Source organism: Pinus tabuliformis, chromosome 6 (genome assembly GCF_031772625.1).
Source record: "Pinus tabuliformis cultivar Carrire ecotype Pingquan chromosome 6, CPIR1, whole genome shotgun sequence".
In the NCBI taxonomy this organism is placed as follows: Eukaryota; Viridiplantae; Streptophyta; class Pinopsida; order Pinales; family Pinaceae; genus Pinus; species Pinus tabuliformis.
Window position 1 is genome coordinate 1,239,165,382 of NC_142292.1, and position 24,288 is coordinate 1,239,189,669.

A 24,288-nucleotide genomic window follows, 5' to 3' on the forward strand; every position below is an offset into this window, starting at 1 on the left:
CCAACCCGCCCCATCGAGAACTGTGTAACATCTCCCTTCCATTATACATCCTGGCTTGCTCCAAAGACCCGATCACACCATGTTTCACGTGATCCCTTCTCTCGGAATCCTGGCAAATGTCCCCCCTCAATCCTTATCGACTGCACCAAGGATTTCACGAATGATCCGGAGTCTGCCCAAATCCATGAAAATATTTTGCACCTCCAGCACGCCCAGCCTTCCTTGATGTTATATACTCCCCCTCCTCCCCTCGCCCACCTCAGAACTCTTTCGCCCTCTCAGAAGCAGAGCAGAGAAGCAGTGCCCGGCTCCCTGCCCTCAGAAGCCCTCAACAACAGAAGCAGTAAGCAGCCTTGCTCTCCCAAGCATCCTTCGTCACACATTTGGATCCAGAAGCTCTGCAACAAGCGAGGCAGCTCCCAAAGCAACATTGAAGTGCGCTTTCCTTCTAAAGCATACAGGTATAACTTGTGTTATTTACAGGCTCATTTATCGCTGACTCTCCTCTCCTTTAAGGTTGTCTTCCTAGCCATGGCAGAGACTTCAGAAAACAGAATGCAGAACGAGACTCAGGAAGGCCGAGATCATCCGGAGAACCCGCTGGATCGTGTGCTTGGCAACAATACTTGCACACTCTGCAAACAGCATTGTTTCATGATCGCTAGGTTCATCAAGCACTTTAATGAACTTAAAGAAGACTTCCAGGCAGATAGTCGATCCAAGAGGAAAAAACTGGAAAAGCAAAGAGCCGAGATCGAGAGCCTTAAAGAGAAATGTAAGCACATGGAGGAGGCTATATCTCACATCAAGAACATCACCCAGAGCATGCAAGCTGAGGCATCAACCAAAGCAAGCATCAAAAAGGAACCTCAGGTCGAAGACTCGGTCAACCAGTTTTGGTAATCAGCCAAATGTCCAGTAAATTTTGCCTACTCGCTGGTCTTTTTGTCAGGCAATATAGCCGCTACTTATTTCAATTTATCTTTTTCAAGTTTAATCTCAAGAAGTCAGGGTCTGCGCACCCATTTTGGACTTCCTCTCTTTTTCCTTTTTCACTCTATGTAACAGCACTTGCTACTAGCAGTTTTTTTGCAATATAAAAGTATCCGACCGCGTTAAAAAAAAAAAAAAAATGCTTTACATGACTGGAATTCCTATCTTAAAAAGTTTTATGAATCTCCATATGTCATGGATAACTTTGAAACCCTGCTCACAACAAAAGAAGTTTTATCATTAGAAGACATTGATTTTGGGGTTAAACGCTTAGCAAATGGGAAAGCTAAGGACATTGAAGGTTACCAGGTGGAAATCTTAAAAATTGGAGGTCATGTCCTCATCCCCCACATCCACAAGCTTTTCAATCAAGCGGTCAATCAAGGGTTCCCCAAACCATGGACTCAAAGCCTCATTATCCCTATTTTTAAAAAGTGGGGATACAAGTAACCCCTCTAATTATCAAACAATTATGATCATCCCTCTCTTAGCCAAGTTATATGGTATTATTTTGGAAAAGAAGTTGAGCATATGGCTTGAAAGTGAAAGTAAGCAGGCTAAAGTCCAAGCGGGTTTTAGAAGGCAACACTCAACAACAGACCACCTTGTTACACTTAGGATCATTGTGGAGGAATGCCACAATGATAAATCCAATCTCTTTTTTTGCTTTGTGGACTTTAGAAAGGCTTTCGATACAGTTCCTAGAAACAACCTATGGAATAGATTAGAAGAGTTAAAGGTTCCTTTCAAGTTTAGAGTTGTCGCTATAAGGTTATACGAGAATGTAATTGTCAAGTTAAAGAGAAATGAGGGGTGGTCGAAAGATATTAAGTGTAATATCGAAGTTAAACAAGGTTGCCCCCTCTCCCCTACCCTATTTGGCATTTACATTGACAAGCTAGAAAGTTGTTTAGAGGAAGTAGGCTGTGATAGCAAGATTTTAGCTAGGATAGTCATCATCCTTCTTCTCTATGTTCACGATATTGTTCTTCTCGCGAGGTGCCCATCTGATCTTGATAAGCAACTTAGACTTCTTAAGGATTTCTACTCTACCATGGGTATCATTGTTAACACTGACAAAACAAAAGCTATGATTATCAAATCCAAGAAGGACACTTGCGCTAATTTTATGTATGACAATAGTAACTTGGAGGAAGTGTCTTCTTGCACGTACGTAGGAATTGATATTCATCACAAGCTCAACTGGAACTATAGCATTGAGAAAAGGATTAATGGGGGGTGGAAAACCTATTTTCGTCTTGAAAATAATTGTAAAATGACAAACCTCGTAATGTGGGATACAAATAAGTTCATCTTTGAAACTTTAGTCACTCTTGTTATCTTATATGGATGTGAGGTTTGGGGTTGTGGCATCTCTAGAGAATCCTGGAGAAAGATTGAACAAATCCAGAAGCGTTTTATAACATATAACCTCAAAATTAAAATCAATACACCCTATCCTATTCTTCTTATAGAAGTGTGTCTTTCCCCTATCGAGAGCCTAGCTATGACTAGGCTTCTGTTGTACAAGCACAAACTCAATAACATAAGAGACCATAGACTTCCTAAGCTAGCTTTAAATTCCAGCCAAAACCACCTAAGGCTCAAACAAGGTTGGTATAAAGACACCAGGGCCTCGCTAAACCATTGGGAGATCGACGAGAATGTTGCATTGAAAAACATTAATAACATTAAAAATATTATTACTTCTAAGTTCAAAGAAAAATGTGGTGTGAGAAAAATTTAGGAGCTAAAAGAAAATTAATATATTATAAGGAGGTCATCAACCCCACCCTAGAAGATCAAAAGTATCTCTCTGTTTTAGCTAGCTCAAAGAATAAAATTAATATAGCCAAGATTAGAATGAACTCTCATGAGTTCCATAGTGAAACGGGCCGTTGGGCAGTTCCTAAAACACCATGGATGAAAAGGATCCACCATCTCTGTGAGAATATGAATATCGAGGATGAAAATCACTTCCTCTTAGATTGCCCCATGTACAACCACATTAGATCTCAGTTTCATAATCTTTGTTGCAATAATGACCTTCCTAGCCTTTTACAATGACAAAATTATAGTGAACTCGGAAGGCTTCTCTCCATGCTTTTTGAGCATAGGAATAAAATCCTAATCAAACTAAATAATTCGTCTTCTTTTAGGTTCGATAGACCAAAGTATGGTCTCAATGGACGTTAACCATCATCATCATATTTTTGTTATGTTTTTTATTTTTTATTTTATGTTTTATTCCTTCTTATTACTATTTTTTAAATTTTGTGTTTTTGTTTTTTATTGTTTTTATTTTTTTGCAATATTTGAAATTTTGTTTTCTTGTATTATTTCTTGTGTTTTTTTTAATATTTGAATTATTTGATTTTATTTTTTACAAGTTAATTTTTATTAATTTTTTTTGTTCAAGGGTTTTAGTTATATTTTTTTTTCTCCATAATGTCATGTTTGAAATATTTTGAAAACCTATTTTTTTTTGTAGTCATAATCTTTGGTTTTAATTTCATGGTTGAAAAATTGTCAATATTTTAATGTTTTTCTAAGTCATGAATATTTTATCTTTAATGCTATGGTTGAAAACAATTATAAGTATTTTTTCTCAAGTTCATGCTTGAAAATTGTTGGAAATTTAAAGATTTTCATAGTGATGATATTTTATTTTTAACGTCATAATTAAAAAATGTTGAAAATTAACCTTGAAAAAAAAAGGCATTATTCCAACATCAACATTTTTTCAGGGAGTTTTTTGCACACAAAAATTTGGTTTTTACTGCCATTTTTAAAAAATGTTGAAAATGTACCCCAAAAAGAATAAATATGTTTCCAGCATCAACACTTTTCATTTTCAGCCTGTTTTTTCATGTTTTTTTGGGGGGGTTTTGGGCTAGAGTACCCGTTTTGAGGTAATAGTTTTCGTTTGATCAGTAACTATCTTCAAACCTCCAAGTCCGGGGATGGCCTAAAAATCGACTACTCGAACGAAGAAATGACATGTGTCATTGCGTTCTTGGAGAAAAATTGTGAAATGTGCATATAAAAATGACCCCTTTTTGCCTCGGTCAAATCTAGGCTCCCCTAGAATCTCAAAGATTTCTCAAAGATTCTCTTATGAGGGTTGAATGAAAATTTGTGGCTCAAATGAAGAAACTGATTGCACCATCACATTTCTTACGAAAAATTGAGTAAGATGAGTATAAAGTCGACCTTGTTTTGAAAATGTCAATTTTGGGTGTCATGAAATCTAAAAGATTCCCTACATATTCTTGCGTCAAGGTTCCACCTTCGTGGTTCTACTTTTGAAGGTTTGTATCTAGAAAAATTACTACTTAGATTAGAAAACTGTTTGCACCATCAAATTCTGGGCGAAATTTTGGTTAATCTGAGTATAAAGTTAACATATTTTTGCCACTGTAAAAAATAAGCTCCAAGGGAATCTAAAAGATTCCTCCAAGATTCTCTAGTTCATGGTTCCACCATTGAGGTCATGGTTCCACATCTCAGCCTCTATGCTTGTGTCGTGCCTCCTACTTGTGACTCTTTCGCAACCCTCCTGGTCGAATGGTATGAAATATGGTTTAACTATAAAATTTGCCAACGAATTAAACAAGGCCCACGTGGGGCGCACCAACTGGCCCATGGTTGGTATACTTTTGGGTGGGCAGAGGTCCCTTAGTCGACCCCCCACCGCTCTATTTTTAACACATGGCATATGATGGTTTCGTTACATTTCTTGTGGCAGTTGTTTATATCATGGTTTCATTGTTTTATTACAAGGTTTAGTGTTATATTTGGGGTTGTCGGTTGGTGGGCCAACTCGAGCTGATGTGGGTTCAACTCCCGTCAGCCTCGCACAATGCGGCATGGCCGTTGGGCCATTGACCCATAATATAATTATATATATTTAGTGATAGGGTTGGCGGGTCTGCTAGTCAGGTGGCTTGCCACCCCATTTTTTTTTTTTAACAGATTATTCAAAAAGCCGTCAACGAATTTTTAGGGTCATCGACATAATTAATTAGGCAACAATTTCGCTAGTTTCGACCACTGCGTGATGCCAATTTGTCGCTAAGTTAACAACCGTGAAATTTATCAAAACCTCTAATTTTAGTGGGCCTGCAAATTTAGTTAGTAACCCGCTAAATTTAGCTAATGTGGCCAAGTTGACCAAAACATTGACTACAAATATCTTGAGCATACGAACTTAAATTTGAGTGTTGTTCACGTTGTTGGCATCAAGAAGACGAGCTCTACATTCTAGCCCTCGTTTCGACAAAATCGAAGACTTTGAATTTTGAGCATTTCTGGAGCCACTTGGATCATTCCTCCCCACTAAGGAGCTTATGGTCCTCCCAAAGCATGAATACTATCTGCAATATGTTGTACTCCCTCGTCTGCAGAATAAGTTCCCTAACAAGCCACACTTCATTCTCCTTCACCTTTTTATTTTGGAGCCATATGTGATGAATCGACACCCTGCATTTCTGGGGCCACCTGGATCATTCCTCCCCACTGAAGAGCTTTTGGTCCTCCCAAAGCATGAACACTATCTACAATATATTGTACTCCCTCGTCTGCAGAACAAGTTCCCTAACAAGCCACACTTCATTCTCCTTCACCTTTGTACTTTGGAGCCATATGTGATGAATCGACACATGTACTTTATCCAAACCTATAGTACATCTTGCAAAATACATGTTCAATTACATGACCTATCATGACCCAAGAAAACCCCATGTTTGCCAAGAGTTTATAACACACTCTTTGGTCAAGTTTACATCAAAATCATACAGAAACCAATACTCCAACTAAAAAAAAAATACCAAAAACATCATCATGTTGCATTCATAAGCGATGACAAACACTTCATCACTTTTACAATCATTTTGCAATACATGATTTACAAATGTCGCCAAACTCGGCTACTGAAAAATACTACCCATCTCATACCCAACCAAGTTGATGGGCTCTCTTCCTATATATAGCTTTCTCATTGATTTGCTTCACTAACAGGTTCCTTCTGGTCTCCTTCGGTCACTGCTCTGGATGGATCTCCCAACATGTGGCTCTTTGATGTCAACTCTTGTTGCAATGACTGCGAAAATTCTTCATCCTGTAGATCTACCTGACCTTCTCCCTACCTTGATGCGGAGAAGGGTTTTCATGTCTTGTCCTCTTCCTTGCTGCCATTCTTTTTCAACACTTGGAAACAACATGGTTATAAAATCCACAACAAGTACATGGTTTTCTATGCCACGAGTTCTGCTCATCATTAATCTTCTTGTAATCTGTAGAAATTCTCATTGCAGATTAACCTGATAATGCAATATAACTAAAGCAAAATACTTAATCTACTTCTACAATCAAACTGGCGGAAGCTTAATCGATTTGAGGAAGATCAAGCAGAACACATATAACAAAGAAGAAGAATCAATACACATTAAACACAAAAGAATACTCTGGGGAAAGCCTCAGCTAAAAACCCTACTATCTGTATTATCATACAAGGTGGAAATACATCAATATTACATAAAGCTTTAACTCTCACAGCTAACCAGCTCTCAATACAATCCTTCTAGATGCTCATAGGTAAACAAGGCTTCTCACAAACCTTCTCCTTTGCCCTCCAAGCCTCCTATTTCCTTGCGTTGTTTCTCCTAGGTGATCCTACTGTTACTAAGTGTAACACTGATCACTCGCACTGATCTCACACCGTGTAAAACTGTGCAATCCTCAAGGAACCTTGTTCTTTCTACATGGATAAGTTTCCTTTATAGGAAAATTCCTCCAAGTGATAGTACAATGTCCCTATCTTTAATCTCAACTGGGTTTTTCTCTGAACTGACATGCATGAGTTATTTATGAGAGAATCCTCAGTTATCTGGAGTACACTAGTTTCATGCATGCATGCATTAACTGACTGAACTCACAAATAGTTCCTCAAACTGTTTGGAACTAATTTAACTGGACTTAACTCAGTTAATTGAGCTAAATTACAACTCAAATACAACTCAATCTTATCTCCTTAATTAAGGGATAATCTTCTTAATTTTAAGGGATAACTGTTGCATGACTTTAGAAAGACTTCTAGCTTAATTTCTCCAACTAATTAATCCAAGATGAATTAATTAATTATTTTTCAAGCAGTTGGTGAGACTAAATTTCTCAATTTTAATTCAAGGACAAATTAAAATTAGAATATACTGAATGTTATTTTTAGCATTTCTTGTTGTTATTCTCAACACTCCCTCTCAACAAGAAAGGAATTGAACTCAATCCCAATCCTAAACCTTTGGAATGTTCTGCATGCAACACTTCTCTCTAATGTTGTTGCTCTAGCAACTCCAAAAAAAAAAAAAAAAAACATCCAACCTGAATTAGAATGATGCATCTATCATCAAAGTATCTGACTGCTATTGCCTCTGTCGACTGAAAACTTTGTGCTTCTACTGACTCAGCCTTTCTGTATTGTTGTCAATCCTTCTCTACGCTCTTCAGTATCTGACTGCTCTAGCCTTGATCACTTTGATCTCTGACTGCATCAATCCCACTAATTCCTCTCGCTACTATGTACTTTGGGCTCCTGTAGCAAGGTACAATCCATGAGATAAAACCTCTCAATGAACCTTGCCCAATTTCAGCCTTCTTGAGACTATCACTTCACATCGCCCCACCTCACACTCAAAGGTATGGCTGCATGTGATCCCTCTGCCCACTTGGCTCGAAATTTCCCCCTACTAGAGGCCTTTGCATGACTGGATGCCTCCAATCAGTCTCCTCTTGGCTTCTCCAATTGTGGCTCCTCCACAATTGTCTAAGACTTCTTATGGGGCTGCATGTTGAGAGGTAATTTACTCTCCCTCTCAACCACCAAGTCTTTAACATTTGCCTTTCTCCTCAAGGCTTTGCATGCATCTTGAACCTCAAGAGCATACAGGTTTTGTACCCATGAACCGATATGTTTCACTTGTCCCTTGGTGATGTGTCTAAGGAACACCTTTCCTTTACTGAAGAAAACATCATAGCCTTTGTCCTCTAACATCGTGATCGATACCAAATTCTTATTCAGTCTAGGCACATACTTCACATCTATCAAGGTGATAAGAGCTCCATGCTCCCTCTGAAAAGCAACTGTGCTCACTCCTGAAACACTATACCTTTCATCGTCACCCATCTCTATGCGCATCTTGAGGTCTTTCTCCTCCAAGGTACTGAATAAACTTTTATCATCAGTCATGTGGAATGACGCTCCACTGTCAAGATACCAACCACAACCCATCATCAATGACACCATGCATGCGATGAGGGTGAAGTCCATTTTGAACTGAGAGGCTAATGCCTCACCTTCCGATCCTTCCGAGGATCCCTTCTTGGACTTCTTAGATGGGCAATTAGTCGCATAATGTCCCATCTCAATTTTTTTTAAAGTATGATATGAATTCGATTTGCACCTGCAACCTCGAACTTGAAACTTTGAATTCTCTTCTCCGTATACTATTCACAGCTCCGATAAACTTGGCTCTGATACCATGTAGAGATTCTCACTGTACATTAACCTGATAATGCAATATAACTAAAGCAAAATACTTAATCTACTTCTACAATCAAACTTGCAGAAGCTTAATCGATTTGAGCAAGATCAAGCAGAACGCATATAACAAAGAAGAAGAATCAATACACATGAAACACGGAAGAATACTCTAGGGAAAGCCTCAGTTAAAAACCCCACTATCTGTATTATCATACAAGGTGGAAATATCTCAGGATTACACAAAGCTTTAGCTCTCACAATTAACCAACTCTTAGTACAATCCTCCTTGATGCTCACAAGCAAACAAGGCTTCTCAAAAACCTTCTCCTTTGTCCTCCAAGCCTCCTATTTCCTTGTGTTGTTTGTCCTGGGTGATCCTACTGTTACTAAGTGTAACATTGATCACTCACACTGATCTCATACCCTGTAAAATTGTGCAATCCTCAAGGAACCGTGTTCCTTCTACATGGATGAGTTTCCTTTATAGGAAAATTCCTCCAAGTGATAGTACAACATCCCTGTCTTTAATCTCAACTGGGTCTTTGTTTGAACTGAAATGCGTGAGTTATTTATGAGAAAATCCTCAGTTATCCGGAGTACACTAGTTTCATGCATGCATGCATTAACTGATTGAACTCACAATTAGTTCCTCAAACTCTTTGGAACTAATTTAACTAGACTTAACTCAGTTAACTGAGCTAACTAATTACAACTCAATCTTATCTCCTTAATTAAGTGATAATCTCCTTAATTTTAAGGGATAATTGTTGCATGACTTCAGAAAGACTTCTAGCTTGAATTTATCCAACTGATTAATCCAAGATGAATTAATTAATTTTTTTCAAGCAGTTGGTGAGACTAAATTCGAATTTAATTCTCAATTTTAATTCAAGGACAAATTTAAATTAGAATATACTGAATGCTATTTTTAGAATTTCTTGTTGCTATTCTCAACATAATCAAAACTCACATTAGAATACCTAGACCTTTTATACTTTGCATGGTTGCCTCTGGTGCGAATTTTGTGAGAAGAAATTCCGTTAGCTCTTCTTCTGCAATGATCATTGTCATGGGAATATTGTGATGTGCTTACATCATCCTCTTTTCTCAATGGTTTCGGCAATGGCTTGGATTCTTTATATGAATAACCCCTTACTTTTGTTGCCTGCAAACACTCTCCTTCAATGTACCTCAATCCTGAAAATTGAGACCTTTGTACAATCTCTAATGGTTGAGTCATTCCTTGGCCATTAACACCATGTCCTCCTCCTTTTATCCTATGTTGGTAAGGAGTCTCATGCCGGTTCTTGAAATGGGTAACTCAATGCTTCTAACAGAAATAAAATCATGTGAAAATGAAACTGAAGAACTATCAACAATGTTTACCTTAGCGGTTGATTATGAAGTAGGTGATGATGGCTTTGTAAGCCTTCGTTGCACTTCATATTTTCCAAGGCCTCTTATGTGGCTCGTAATTGAAGTTGCAAACTCTTCTTCTCCTCTTCTGCTTCTTGTAGAAGTTTCCTCAACTCAAGATTCTCCGCTTGATGGCTCTCATTGATCTTTTCATTTGAAAATTGAGAAGAAGACAAAGAAGAATAATATTCACCCAAAGATGGAGATGGAGCATTGTCCTCTGCTCTCTTTTTCCTCTTTTTCCATTTTCTCCTCATAATCAGCGAACAATATATCTACCATGTTTTCCATTATGTAGAAGGCCTCGTAGAGATCTTTGTTATCCTCCATTTCCCTTCTTGTTGCACGCTCAATTCACAATCCCTGGCAAAAGGGTCAAACTGCTCTGATACCACTTGATCCGAGAATTTTTTGTGAATGCTTTCAAATAAAAATCCCCATTATATAGGACCTTTTACTGACACTTACATTTGCTTGTGAAATCATGAGCAATGCATGTTCTAAACAACTTCAACAAACCATCATCATGAAATAAGAAACAAATAATCATGAACAACCATAAACACACAATATGATAACGAATTTCACGCAGTGTGGGTTACGTCTTCAAGCTCAATATCAAGAGTGGGAAGGTCGCTTGCTTAGTTGATGCAAGAAGATGATGAGTACATGATGTAATATTTGTCAATACAAGGATGAACCCCCTTATCTATAGTGGCATGTTTTCTCCTGGGAGACACTTTTCTATAGGAACTCTCACTCATTAAATTTCTCCTTCGACATGACAAAATAACAATATCTCACATAAAGTGGCATACAATTATCCCCTCACAAAGTGGCATACATGGATCTCATAATCAAATAATCATCTCAACAAAAATCAAATGAACACATGGCAACAATGCACCTTATACTTCCAAGTCTGAGGATGACCTGACAATCAACTACTCAGATGAAGAAACAACATGCACCATCCCGTTCCTAGCAAAAAATCATGAAATATGAGTATAAACATGACCCCTTTCTGCCTCGGTCAAATTTGGGCTCCCTAAGTATCTCAAAGGTTCCTCAAAGATTCTCTTTTGAGGGTTGACTAAAAATTTGTGGCTCAAATGAAGAAACTGATTGTGTCATCACGTTCCTCGTGAAAAAATTAGTCAGATGAAAATAAAGTTGGCCTGATTATGAAATTGTCAATTTTGGGCCTCATGGAATCTAAAAGATTCCCTACAGATTCCTGTGTCAAGGTTCCACCTTCGTGGTTCCATTATTGAATGTCTATCTCTGGAAAAATGGCTTCTCATATCAGAAAACCGCCTGCACCATCAGATTCTTGGCGAAATTTCAGTTAATCTAAGTATAAAGTTGGCATATTTCTGCCACTACCAAAAAATCAATGCCAAGGGAATCTGAAATATTCCTCCAATCTAGTTCTTGGTTCCACCACTGAGGTCATTGTTCCACATCTCGGCCTCTCTTCCTATGCACATGCCTCCCACTTGTGGCTCCTCTATGACCCTGCTATTCTAAAGGTAAAGAACATGGTTTAAATACAAAATTCACGAGGGCGTATGTTGGTTCTATTACATTTGTTGTGGCAGTTGTTTATATCGCGGTTCTATGGTTTTGTTACAAGGTTTGGTGTTATATTTGGGGCTGCCAATTGGCGGGTTGGCCCTCGTTGGTGTGGGTTCAACTTCCACCGACCTCGCATAACGTGGCATGGTTGTTGGGTCGTTGATCCATAATTTATTTATATATATTAATATATATTTGGTGAGAGGGTTGGCGGGTCCGCCAGTCAGGTGGCCAACCACCCCAATATTTTTTATTTTTTTTTTAAATAAATCATTCAAAATCTCGTCGACGGATTTTTAGGGTCAACAACAAAATTAAGTAGGCGACAATTTTGCTAGTTTCGACCACCGCGCAGTGCCAATTTGTCGCTTAGTTAACAACCACCAAATTTAGCCAAACCTCCAATTTTAGTGGACCTCCAAATTTAGTTAAAGACCTACTAAATTTAGCCAGTGGGGCTAAGTTTACCAAAAATTTGACTGTGAATATCGTGAGCATACGAACTTGGATTTGAGTTCCATTCACTTTGTTAGTATCAAGACAAGGAGCTCTACATTTTGGTCCTAGTTTCGACGAAATCCAAAGACTTTGAATTTTGAGCCTTTTTGGAGCCACATGGATCAAAGGGAATCCCTTCACTACTCTATAGTCCCTTGATGATTTCCTGCCTCTTAATTGTATTCTCAATAAGCACAGATCAAATCATGACCCACTCTACCCAACTATAGTTCAAAGCTCTTTTGAAAATGTTTGATAAGAAAAAATCATTTTTAGGGAGCCCAAAACACACCAACATCATTGCAATCTGCGATTGGTACTTTTTCAAGCATATTTGGGCACCCAAAACATAGTTTAACAACCCATAATTCTTCAACCATCATTATAATCAGGATTGACAACCTTCAACTCATAATTATCACGACTCAGGAACTCGTGTGTCTCTTCACTCTGTAGGTGGCTCTCTTTATGCATGAATGATTGTTTCACTCCCTTTTCCATTCATGGATCTCTACTCTCTACCATATTTTTCCATAAATGTACTCTGTTATTGCCCAACATTTACATCAGTCCCCCAAGGAATCTGTGGCTCAACTTCAAAATCTAGGAATGTACTCAACCCATTTCTTCCATTAAATTCTATATCAGTATTGCAGTTGCCACCACAACTTCCATATTTATGAAGGTGACTATTCCAACTACCTAGTCATTCACAATCAATTGGTTCATGGGCAAGAGGGAAAAATCTCATATTTGAATTTCAATTTCATTACAAGGGTTTGGCAAGACAATTCCTCTCAACACCCTGATCGTTTTCCCACTTGTGATATTATAATCGTATTAGTACTCATATAAGCTCATATTTAAATTTCAATTTCATTACAAGGGTTTGGCAAGACAATTCCTCTCAACACCCTGATCGTTTTCCCACTTGTGATATTATAATTGTATTAGTACTCATATGTTCCTAGTCTGTTGCTCATTTTTTTAATTATTAGAGGAATATTTACATACATATTGTTCTTAAGCGTTAAATATGGTTTTTTGCAATGAAAACATTTAAATGTTGATACATGCGATATAATATCATTAACATAATTAATTACAATTTAACTTGAGGGGTTAAGATATGGATGTTATATATATGTATTACCAAATAAACTAGTGTTTTCAATTCGACCACTCCTTATACTTGTACTGTGATTATGACTATTACCAATGCCACCACTATTCCCTCCAAAAAGAGGTTGACTATTGTTTAACATCATATTATTACTAACATAATGCTATGATGGTACCTAGTGATATTTAAGATGCGCAAGGTGTACTGTTGGTGTCGGGATGGCTCCACTATTAATTTAATACATCATGTCCATTATTCTTCTTAAATAGTTGGAATACAACCATCAACACATCATTAGGTTGTGCATTTTCGTTAGTGTCCGCATCCATGGGTTCTTTGAAGGACTACTTGAGTGTAACCTTATTTTGTAGAGGATCTAAGCAATATGTTTGTATGCAACATCAATGTGCAATATACTTCAAGTTTGTCTTTCAAACCTCATAGATGTACCTCCACAACTATTCCTCCTTGTTGGACTCACATCCAACATCAACCCTCTTTCCTACAACCACTGGCTAGCTAACTCATCCTTTTTCTTCAACTTCTTCAACCCTCGCAACCTCACGTTATTGCTTACCTTCTCATTAATCTCCTTCAACAACTTCTTGCTATGTTCCACGATTGCATGCATCTAGTTAAACGACTACCATTTAGTATCTTCACTCTTTTTAAGTTTGTTTAGCTCTCCCATTATTCTTTGTGTTCTCTCTGATACTTATTCATTGAAACCATCATCAATTATCTTGACAAACCCACAATGTAAGGCTTCTAAACTACCATGTTGGTTGGGTTAAAGGATAAAATACCCTCTTCCACCAATAGCATTTTATGCGAAGTAGGAATCTTGTTTAACAACTTTCCTCGTGATTCTCATTTGAATTCCTCCTTATCTATTCAGTAACAATGGTATCCTTCTACCACAAACTCAACAATGTATGCTTTCGTCATTTTCTTCATCCAAAAATATATAGATCAACTAATTATGTGTTCAAACTATCGTAACGCTACTAGATTTGGAAGGTTCCCCTCAATAATTTTTTTCCTTTTCAATCTATAACCTTGCATCTCCTCAAGTCGTTGCATTCACTCATACAAGCTTATTAGGAACTCAACCAATAAACTATCCTATTCATTCCTTGTAGCATCTCCATACAACACCATCTCTCTACAATGATTGACATTCCATCCTTGTAATGTAGCTCCATGTAAATAAACTTCCTAATCTATGCCTCAAACCAATCTTGCAGCTTTGACTTAAAGAATCTCTACCTCAACCTGTGGAAACTCTACACTCATGATTAAGTTGGCTATCAACAAAATTATTTGTCGACACTAATTGATAGACTAGAATCCAAGTAGGAGTCCAACAAAATCAATGTAGTCTAGTGTCAACATTGTGAATCCTTGTAACATAGAAGGTATCACCCTTGGTACATTGCCAACACTTGTTATAGGTGGGTAGTGTCCTAGATTGATGTCAATGCAGCGAACCACAAATTAATTCATCAACAATCTAAGTTCACTCCATTACTCTTAGTTTCGCAACATTTAAAGTCATGTCATTGATTTATATACTAACCAGAAAAGAAAATTCAAATAATAACACATATACATCATCCAAATTAATAATACAAATTCACTCTATTACTTTTGCAATATTTAGAATCATGTCATTACTTTATACACTAACTAAAAAAAATTCAAACAATAACACAAAAATTTCATCCAAATTAACCATAAATATAAATAAACAATATTAAAAATTACCATTTTTTTTTACAAGATCGGTTAAATTTTATATTTCCAAAAGGAGAGGGAGGCGCTAGCTCCTATTACATTTGAGATTGTTTGGAATCAAGCCATAGGAGGAGATGATGGGAACGCAGTCCTTGAATCCTATATGCTTGATTCCCAAAATTCTAGAGGAGCCTAAAACTATTATGGCATATTTCCTTACAAACTGAAACAGTAACAAGATACATTTACATAACGTACTACTTAGAGACCTTTAGAAAACTTGATACCTAATTAGTATTGATTTACAGAGCGATCTTGCTAAGACCTCTACTTGTTTCCCTGATATGTTGAGTTTTCTCCCTCCTGGCTTAGTGTGGTGTTTTTGAGGAATGTAACAGCCTCCTCTAGATGAACACATTTGTTTTTGGGAGCAATAATTTCATATTTCTGACTCTCAAACTGCCTCTTTTGATAGTTGATCTCCATCTTCATTTTAGATCTAAGATCTTGGATTGTAGAAATTTCATCGTAGATCACCTGACAATGCAATATACTAAAGCAAAATACTTGATCTACTTCTACTATCAAACTTTGCGAAAAATTAATCAATTTGAGCAAGATCAATCGGAACACATCAAACAGAAAAGAAGAAATCATACACATGAAACACAAAAGAACACTATAGGGAAGCCCCAACTAAAAACCCCGCTATTTGTATTATCATACAAGTGGAAATATCTTAGGATTACACAAAGCTTTAGCTCTCAAGCTTTCCAACTCTCAGTACAATCCCTCATTGATGCTCATAGACAAAATAGAAAACACATATGTCTTCCTTCAGTCCTCCAAGCCTCCTATTTCCTTGCGCAGTTTCTCTTGGGTCCTCCAGCTGCAACCTGTGTGATTCTCACCTCACACACAACACTGACCTCTGAAATAACTGAGCAATCCTGAAGGAGATCATTCCTTCTGCATGGATGAGTTTCCTTTATAGGAAAATCCTCCAACTGATAGTACATTGTCCCTTCCTTTAATATCAATTGGGTCTCTGTCTGAACTAACATGCATGAGTTATTTATGAGAGAATATTTAGTTATTTGAAGTACACTAGTTACATGCATGCATGCATTAACTAACTGAACTCACAATTAGTTCCACAAACTGTTGGAACTAATCTATCTGGACTTAACTCAGTTAACTTAGCTAACTAGTTACATCTCAAATACAACTCATCCTTATCTCCTTAATTAAGGGATAACTTCCTCAATCAAAGGGATAAATGTTGCATGTCTTCACATAGACTTCATGTTTGATTTTCTCCAACTAATTAACTTAAGATGAATTAACTAATTATTTTTCAAATAGCTGCTAACACCAAATTCCAATTTTAATTTAGGGACTAATTAAAATTGGAATCTATCCTGAAATGCTATTTATAGCATTTCTATTTTATCATTCCTTGTTGCCATTTTCAACACTGGTACCTAAAATGCTATTTATAGCATTTCTATTTTTAGCATTTCTTGTTGCTATTTTCAACACTCCCTCTCAACAAGAAAGGCATTCAACTCGAACCCGATCCTGAACCTTTGGAATGTTCTGCATGCAACACTTCTCCCTAGTGTTGTTGCTCCAACAAATCTAGAAACAAAAATATCCAACCTGAATCAGAATGATGCCTCTGTCATCAAAGTCTCTAATTGCTATTACCTCTGTCGACTGAAAACTCTACACCTCTATGCCCTTCAGTATCTGACTGCTCTAGCCTCTGTCACTTTGATCTCTGACTACATCAATCACATTGATTCCTCCTGCTACATCCGTGCTGCTGCTGGCCCTGTCTCCCAACACTACACCTCCTCTCATCATGTTGCAGCGTGTTGCCCACTGCTGCACTGCAACTCAGTTACTGAGAAATAAGTAACTGATCTCCCAACTGACCTCCCCGTTGGGCTAGAAACACCCTTTGATGCTGAAGCTCCCTCTGTCGCTGACAAGTGCTCCCTCTCTGACATCTACGTTGCTGCAACAAATCCCTGCATCTCGCACCGTTGCACACCTCTCTGTGCCATCATGCACTGGTGCAACACTCTTGTGCCTCTCGCATTACTACAGCCTGCTAGCTCTGTGTTGTCTTGGGACTCCTGCAATGTAGCTCTCTCTGCCCCTCCATCCGCATCCATCTCTATCCACTTAGCCAGTCCTGCTACTCCTCGTCGGGGCTCCTGTAGCAAGGTCTAATCAAAGAGGCTAGGTATCTCAAGGATCCTGCCCCTATTTCAGCCTTCTTGGGACTATCACTTCACATCGCCCGACCTCACACCTGGAGGTACGGCTGCATGTGATCCCTCTGCCCACTTGGCTCGAAATTTCCCCCTACTGGAGGTCTCTGCATGAGTGGATGCCTCCACTCAGTCTCCTCTCAGCATCTCCAATTGTGGCTCCTCCAGAATTGTCTGAGACTTCTTCTGGAGCTGCATGTTGAGAGGTAATTTACTCTCCCTCTCAACCACAAAGTCTCTAACCTTTGCCTTGATTCTTAAGGCTTTTCATGCATCTTGAACCTCAAGAGTATACATGTTCTTGGCTAGCACACCAATCTATTTCATCTTTCCCGCCGTCACGAAATTTTCTAGGAAAAAGAGCTAATTTTAAATCAACGATATCTCCCTCATCTGACCTTTGGTTCAGCCAATTTTTTTTTTGAATTTGGGTCTTTTTCCGCAAGGAATCCAGATCTGCTATTTGTTTCTGAAATTTTTGCACAAAAATTTTCAGATCTGCTTTGCAAACTCGTGACCCTATATATATATATATATATATATATATATATATATATATATATATATATATTACTTCGAATTCTTTTCTTCGTATATTGTTCACTGCTCCGATAAACCTGGCTCTGATACCATATAGAAATTTCACCCTAGATCCCCTGATAATGCAATATACTAAAGCAAAATACTTGATCTACTTCTACTATCAAACTTTGCGGAAGCTTAATCAATTTGAGCAAGATCAATCGGAACACATATAAAAGAGAAAAAGAAATCATACACATGAAACACAGAAGAATACTCTGGGGAAAGCCTCAGCTAAAAACCCCATTATCTGTATTATCATACAAGTGGAAATATCTCAGGATTAAACAAAGCTTTAACTCTCAAGCTATCCAGCTCTCAGTACAATCCCTCATTGCTGCTCATAGACAAAATAGACAACACATATGCCTTCCTTCAGTCCTCCAAGCTTCCTATTTCCTTGCGTAGTTTCTCCTGGGTCCTCTAGTTGCAACCTGTGTGATTCTCACCTCACACACAACACTGACTTCTGAAATCACTGTGCAATCTTGAAGGAAATAATTCCTTCTGCATGGATGAGTTTCCTTTATAGGAAAATTCCTCCAACTGATAGTACACTGTCCCTTACTTTAATCTCAACTGGGTCTCTGTCTGAACTGGCATGCATGAGTTATTTATGAGAGAATATCCAATTATCTGAATTACACTAGTTACATGCATGCATGCATTAACTAACTGAACTCACAATCAGTTCCACAAACTGTTGGAACTAATCTAACTGGACTTAACTCAGTTCACTGAGCTAACTAATTACAACTCAAATACAACTCATCCTTATCTCCTTAATTAAGGGATAACTTCCTCAATCAAAGGGATAACTGTTAGATGTCTTCACATAAACTTCATGTTTGATTTTCTCCAACTAATTAATTCAAGATGAATTAATTAATTATTTTTTAGACAACTGCTGAGGCCAAATTTGAATTTTAATTCAGGGACTAATTAAAATTGGAATCTATCCTGGAATTCTATTTATAGCAATGCTATTTTTAGCATTTATATTTTATCATTCCTTGTTGCTATTTTCAAGACTGGTACCTAAAATGCTATCTATAGCAATGTTATTTATAACATTTCAATTTTTAGGATTTCTTGTTGCTATATTCAACATGGATTGTTTCTTTAATTTTGCCAATCATGAATTTATTTGCTTTGCAAGTGGCGCAACTGTCATTTTGGGATGCTTTCTCCATCAGGTTAAACTCCATTTCTGTAGTTTGGTTCTCTGTGGTATTGTAATGCTTCCTGAAGTTCCTACTTGTGCATAACCTTAAAAGGCTTTCACTTCCCTTGAACAAATGACACCGCTTCTGCTTTTTGTAGTATGGATGTCTTTTTTTCCTTCTTGGAGTTGTTGATAAGGACTGTAATAATCCACCAGTGTGGTGCTTGACTAAAATGTTGGCTTGTTGAAGGATTGAGATGATGACAACATATTCGGAGAAGCGCACAACCTATATATTCTTACAATACAAAGGATGTATGTCTAGCAATTTAGGCAGAACACTGACAATAGTCTGCACGCATAAGGGAGAGGAATAGTAGCACTAATAATTTGTAGATGACTTGTTAAGAGAAATGTCCAGGATTCTCAGCTAGGTTATGCGAGAGGGCCAAGGAAGTAAGTGCGAAGCAGAGGCTACAAGGTTAGCATTAAGAGATATGCATATGCGTAAGGAAATGGAGGGCTCGTAATTTAAGGAAGGTAGAAGGGTGAGATAGTGATCATGAAAATTGCTATTCATGCATATATGCAAGGGAATAAGTGGTTGTACATCCTTGAACTTCGAGCTATGACTGAGCCTTGATTTTCTTAGGATTTTTTGATAGAAGTCACGAGACCTCCATGCTATTTGAGCTATTGGTATATCTTTGCAATGATTTTCTATTTTCCTTCGAATCTGCCTCTTTTTGATCTTCAAATTTGTTTGGAAAAATGTGTTTTTTATCATGGTTGTTGGTTCGTCAGTAACTATGGAATCGAATTATGATAAACCTCCTTATTTTCTCTTACTTCTCCTTCCATTCTGGAAACTTCCATGTTAGCATAATGATCCACCAAGCTATTGTTCTCACACAAGATGTGCTTGAATGTGACATTGCCCAAACTTGCCAGATTGTTCCTAATTCTTTTAAGAATCCTGTTCATGGTTGCATTTGATGGATTTCTCTTGTTGGCCATTGCTTCAATAATGACTGTCGAATCCCCCAAAATTATTGGGTCTTTAATCTCTTTTTTTAAGGATCTTGGATCCCATTAACAAACTGTAAGCCTCTGCCCTGTTATTTGAGGTTTCCCCTAGACCCCATGTTATCAGGAAAACTAGTGTCTATGTAGAGCTGCTAGTCCCACTAAGGCTGGTAGATACCTTAGAAACAAACAAACTAAAACTACTTTCGTTTTCCCTTATGAGAAATAGATAAGAGGGGAATAAGGACACCAACCTCTGTCTTGCGCTTGGTTCCTTGCTCGATTCCTCTCCCTTCTGATAGATCTTTGCTACTCGCTTCCTTGTCTACCCAGCTTCACAGAGCACCTGTAGAATCAAAGCAGCATAACACTATCCAAGAACATAGATCTATTATCATAAACAATATAGGACTAGATATATATTGACCACACAAATGCATGTAACATCAATCATACAAGAATGTGGAGGAAAACTTGAATAACTTTATTGATAATCAAGAAAGAGCAAAGAGGATTACAACCAATTGTTCTGACCCAACATCATCCTCTCGGCAAGAAAGCCCTTCTTCACCTCATGAAAAGCTTAGATCACCCAACACTATGATATTGCACCAATAAACTAGCAGCACTTCCTTACAAGATACACAATTCCAGCCTCTAGATCTCTGGGATGAGGGATCCATATATAGATGTTTGCAAGGGGATGAGTCAGCTTTTGAGATTTTATTAGTGTCCTCTCTCTGATAGTTCTTGAAACCACTTGGAGATTGATGATCTCTTACTCATCCCTGGGCGAATGCAGAGAGGCAAGTGTCACAGGAGAAGTTTCTAGAAGATTCCTTGCTCCTCCACCTTGCAGATTGACCCTGCCATTTGTCCACTCTCGCCCATCGCACCCCATAGAAGGGATTTTCAAGATGCATCACACCTCCCGTGAGTATTTAGGTGGGATGCAGCACACTTTGACCATGGAGCAGGTGAGATGGTCCAGTTTTGACCAGTTCTGAGCAATTTTTCATGGAGAACTTCTGGGAGAAGATGTAATCAGTTGACCTTGTTCTTTTAGAGGTTGGAACAACACTTTTAGGGACTTAAGAGCCCTTGGTTTATGGACATTTATGATTGGGGTTGCAGTGCCCAAAAATGTCTATAACAGTTGCCCCCTAAAGCATGAGGTCGTTAATTTGTTGATGTCGGGTGAAATGCTTTATCATGAGGATCTGAAGTTCTTTCAAGCTGGAAGGCGACCTGTAATAAGATACAATACAATACATTATCTTCATAACATTTTCATGATCTAGTTGAGGCGGGCATTCCCATGCTCAACATTATAAATTCATTTTCATGTACATAAGACAGATAATCGTCTGAGTGTAGACTGATGATTCTGGTAGAGCCATCATCCCTTAGGTTGGATGATTATCTGTGTAGTAATGATGTACATTTGATGTCTTTATTTTCCTGAATATATATCGCAGCCCAGATGGATGAAACTAGATCCGGGGTCTTCAATCTCGTTCGATCTTCACTCAAAGTACAAGTCGATCCATGTGAGAGATGTTCTAGAGTCGAACATGGAAAGACATCGCCTGATTACCAGCCAATGATGTAAGCTGTTAACAGGCGCGAGAGGAATCACCGATAATGATGATGACCCTCAAGGTACTACAGTACAATTCACGTGGTGTGAATAAGGGACTTGGCGTCGAACACCATGCAAAATCTTTCGGTCGAAGGCCATTGATGTAAACCTGTCGCCGGAAGTGAGAAACTTGCCATTGAGGCATGCAAGCTTCAAAGTACTGAAAGGGTTGTTCCTAGAACGACTTCTTGGATAATGTGCTGATGTCGACAAGAAGCGATCCATCATAGGAGGGCCTTAATGAATCCCACATCAATGACACGGAACTGAGCAAATTATTTTAATGGAGGTGAAAACGATATGGTGATATAAGGTTCAGGGTGGCGGTCATGAAAGAATGGAGCGTGAATGTATTGTAGTGGGTGAGACACAGGTGAATTCTCTGAACGAATTCTCTTGAACATATCGGTGACACTGACATGATGGATTGGTAGCATTAACCCCAAATATGGATGTTGTGACGGAACCATGGTGATGTGACCAGTGAATGGAACAACCCAACCTGACTCGGATGCGGAGCGAAAGTGTCATGTTCAAGAGCGACTTGCTACCGATAAAGTTTCTTCAAGTTTTCTTCCCAATTTTTCCCCATTCATTACTGACCAGTACCTCTTTATTTTTGTCAAGCTTGAGGAGGATAACATATGCTTGTTCTATAATTTGCCCTTCGGGCAAACCCATCGCTATGTTTTAACGAGCCTAGCGATAGTGAAACTCGTTCTTGTCTGTATGGACAAGTTTGTCACTATTCGGTTTTAACGAGTTTAACGACAAGGATAACTCGGTCCTTTTCAATTTTAGAGAGTCTGAAAAGGGACGTAAAGAAAACTCCAATAATCCTTTTTCGTCATATAATCCCTCGAGTCCGAAAAAGTATAAAACAATACAAAAGGGATGAATTTTCGGTACTTTTAACGAGCCAAACAAAACAAGCGCTCGATCTTTTTGTGTAATAATCCCTCAAGTCCAAAAAGATTAAAATCTAAAGGAGGGATAACACTTCCGGTCCCTTTAACGAGCTGGAGAGGCCAATTGCTCGGCAATATTTTCATATTTTACGAGTCAGTTGAAAAGAGCTTAAAGGAGACTCGTTTTTTGAGGAACGAGTGATAAATTCGGGTAGCAGCTGATTCCAGGTAAGGTTTGGAATTTTCCAATCACGACAGTGTCACAAGGAAGGCTAACAAGATCACTCTTCGCAGCTGTTCCTCAAAAAGGGTAAACAATCAAATGGAGGTGAATGATCGGCCAAAACAAAGTGGAGGTGATGATGAGAACACAACCAAGGCTTCAAAGGCTGATGGTAATACATTCACGATGGTTATTTACCAGAAAATGGTTCATTTTTTAATGAGCTTAAACTTTGGGGGAACATTTGCTCATTGCTTATGTTTATTTTTTAACGAGCTTGAATTCCGCGTTAAAACTGCTCGATTAATCCAGTCGTATAATAAGGATGTCTCATATCAAAACGACATTATTTCAAAGCTTTGCCCCTCATCCTTTCTTTATGCAAGTTAGGAAACGACCAATCCTACGAGTTTAAAGGGTTAGAGGACCTATAAATTTAAAAAAAATAAATGGTCGCTCTTCGCTTGCATGCCCCCAGGTATAGCGAAGTAGAGTTTCCAGGTTACCCCTCAATTTGCAGACAAAACATTTGTTTTATTACCTTTTCAGGTTACCTCTCAATTTGCAGACAAAACATTTGTTTTATCCGGAAATGCCTACCTTAACAGAGGTATCTTATTCCGGTCTAATCCCATTTTCCAAAATGGACGGGTGTGTCAGGCTAGTCATATACTCTCCGCGAAAACCTACCCTATACCCAAGTTTTTCCTGTCGAAATAGGTCAGGGTGCATGCCCCTTGGATTTCAGTCATATCCTCCGAATCACTCGTGCTCATCAGGAGGACGGACTGGGGATTGATGAGACATTCCTTGCGTGAAAAGACCATTCAGGGTTGGTATATGATTATTTTCTATGTGTGAACCGGGAAATGAAAGCTGGTCTACGAGCTTGACCACTCTTCCTTCATGCGGAAAACACATTACTCTAAAGAGTGAGGAGACAATCGCTCCCATGCAATAAATATAGTCTCGTCCGAGGAGTAGATTATAATCCAGGGGTCCTTGGACTACCATTACGTTCATGTGAACGGTTTTCCTTCTCAACGTTATCGGCACATTGGGAAGGATCCCTAACGGTCGACTGGTTCCTTTGTCAAAGCCTGTTAGATTTCTCATCTCAGGCAAAAGCGATGGCGAACCAAGTGCTTTCCAAGCAGTTGAGGAAAGGATACTCACAGAAGCCCCTTCATCTATGATGGTACCGACCATGACCATTCTATATATTTGAGCGATGATTCGAAATGGTACACTAGCCGGTAAGCGGGGTCTGCCTAGTAGATTCCAATCGAAGGAAACAACTAGGTTGCTTGGAGGTGGGACCGAATAGACGGCCGGATATGACTCTGACGAACTTCCTTCCTGCGGTAAAGGAACGGGTAGGCTGCCCCCATGTTCATCGGAGTCTGTACTTACGAAAAGAATTTGGACGCTGTCATCCTTGTTCTTTTCAGTGACTGTATCATCTGAAGATGGATCCTCTGAAGGCAAGACCGGGTCAACTGCCGCCTCGACCTTTTGACTTTCATCTGGTGTGGATTCAGATGGTTTATCTTCAATGATAGACGCTTCGGCCGACCA

The 24,288-nt window shown here is 38.5% G+C and overlaps 1 pseudogene across 1 annotated transcript in view; it reads left to right on the forward strand.

The window, feature by feature from the left end:
• Nucleotides 1–531: 531 nt before the first annotated feature.
• LOC149263171 (uncharacterized) overlaps nt 532–24,288 on the forward strand; it is a 104,144-nt pseudogene continuing 80,387 nt past the window's right edge. Inside the window, exon 1 of the transcript XR_016249597.1 lies at nt 532–775. The product of XR_016249597.1 is annotated as an uncharacterized LOC149263171 (transcript). The remainder of the gene's footprint in view (nt 776–24,288) is intronic.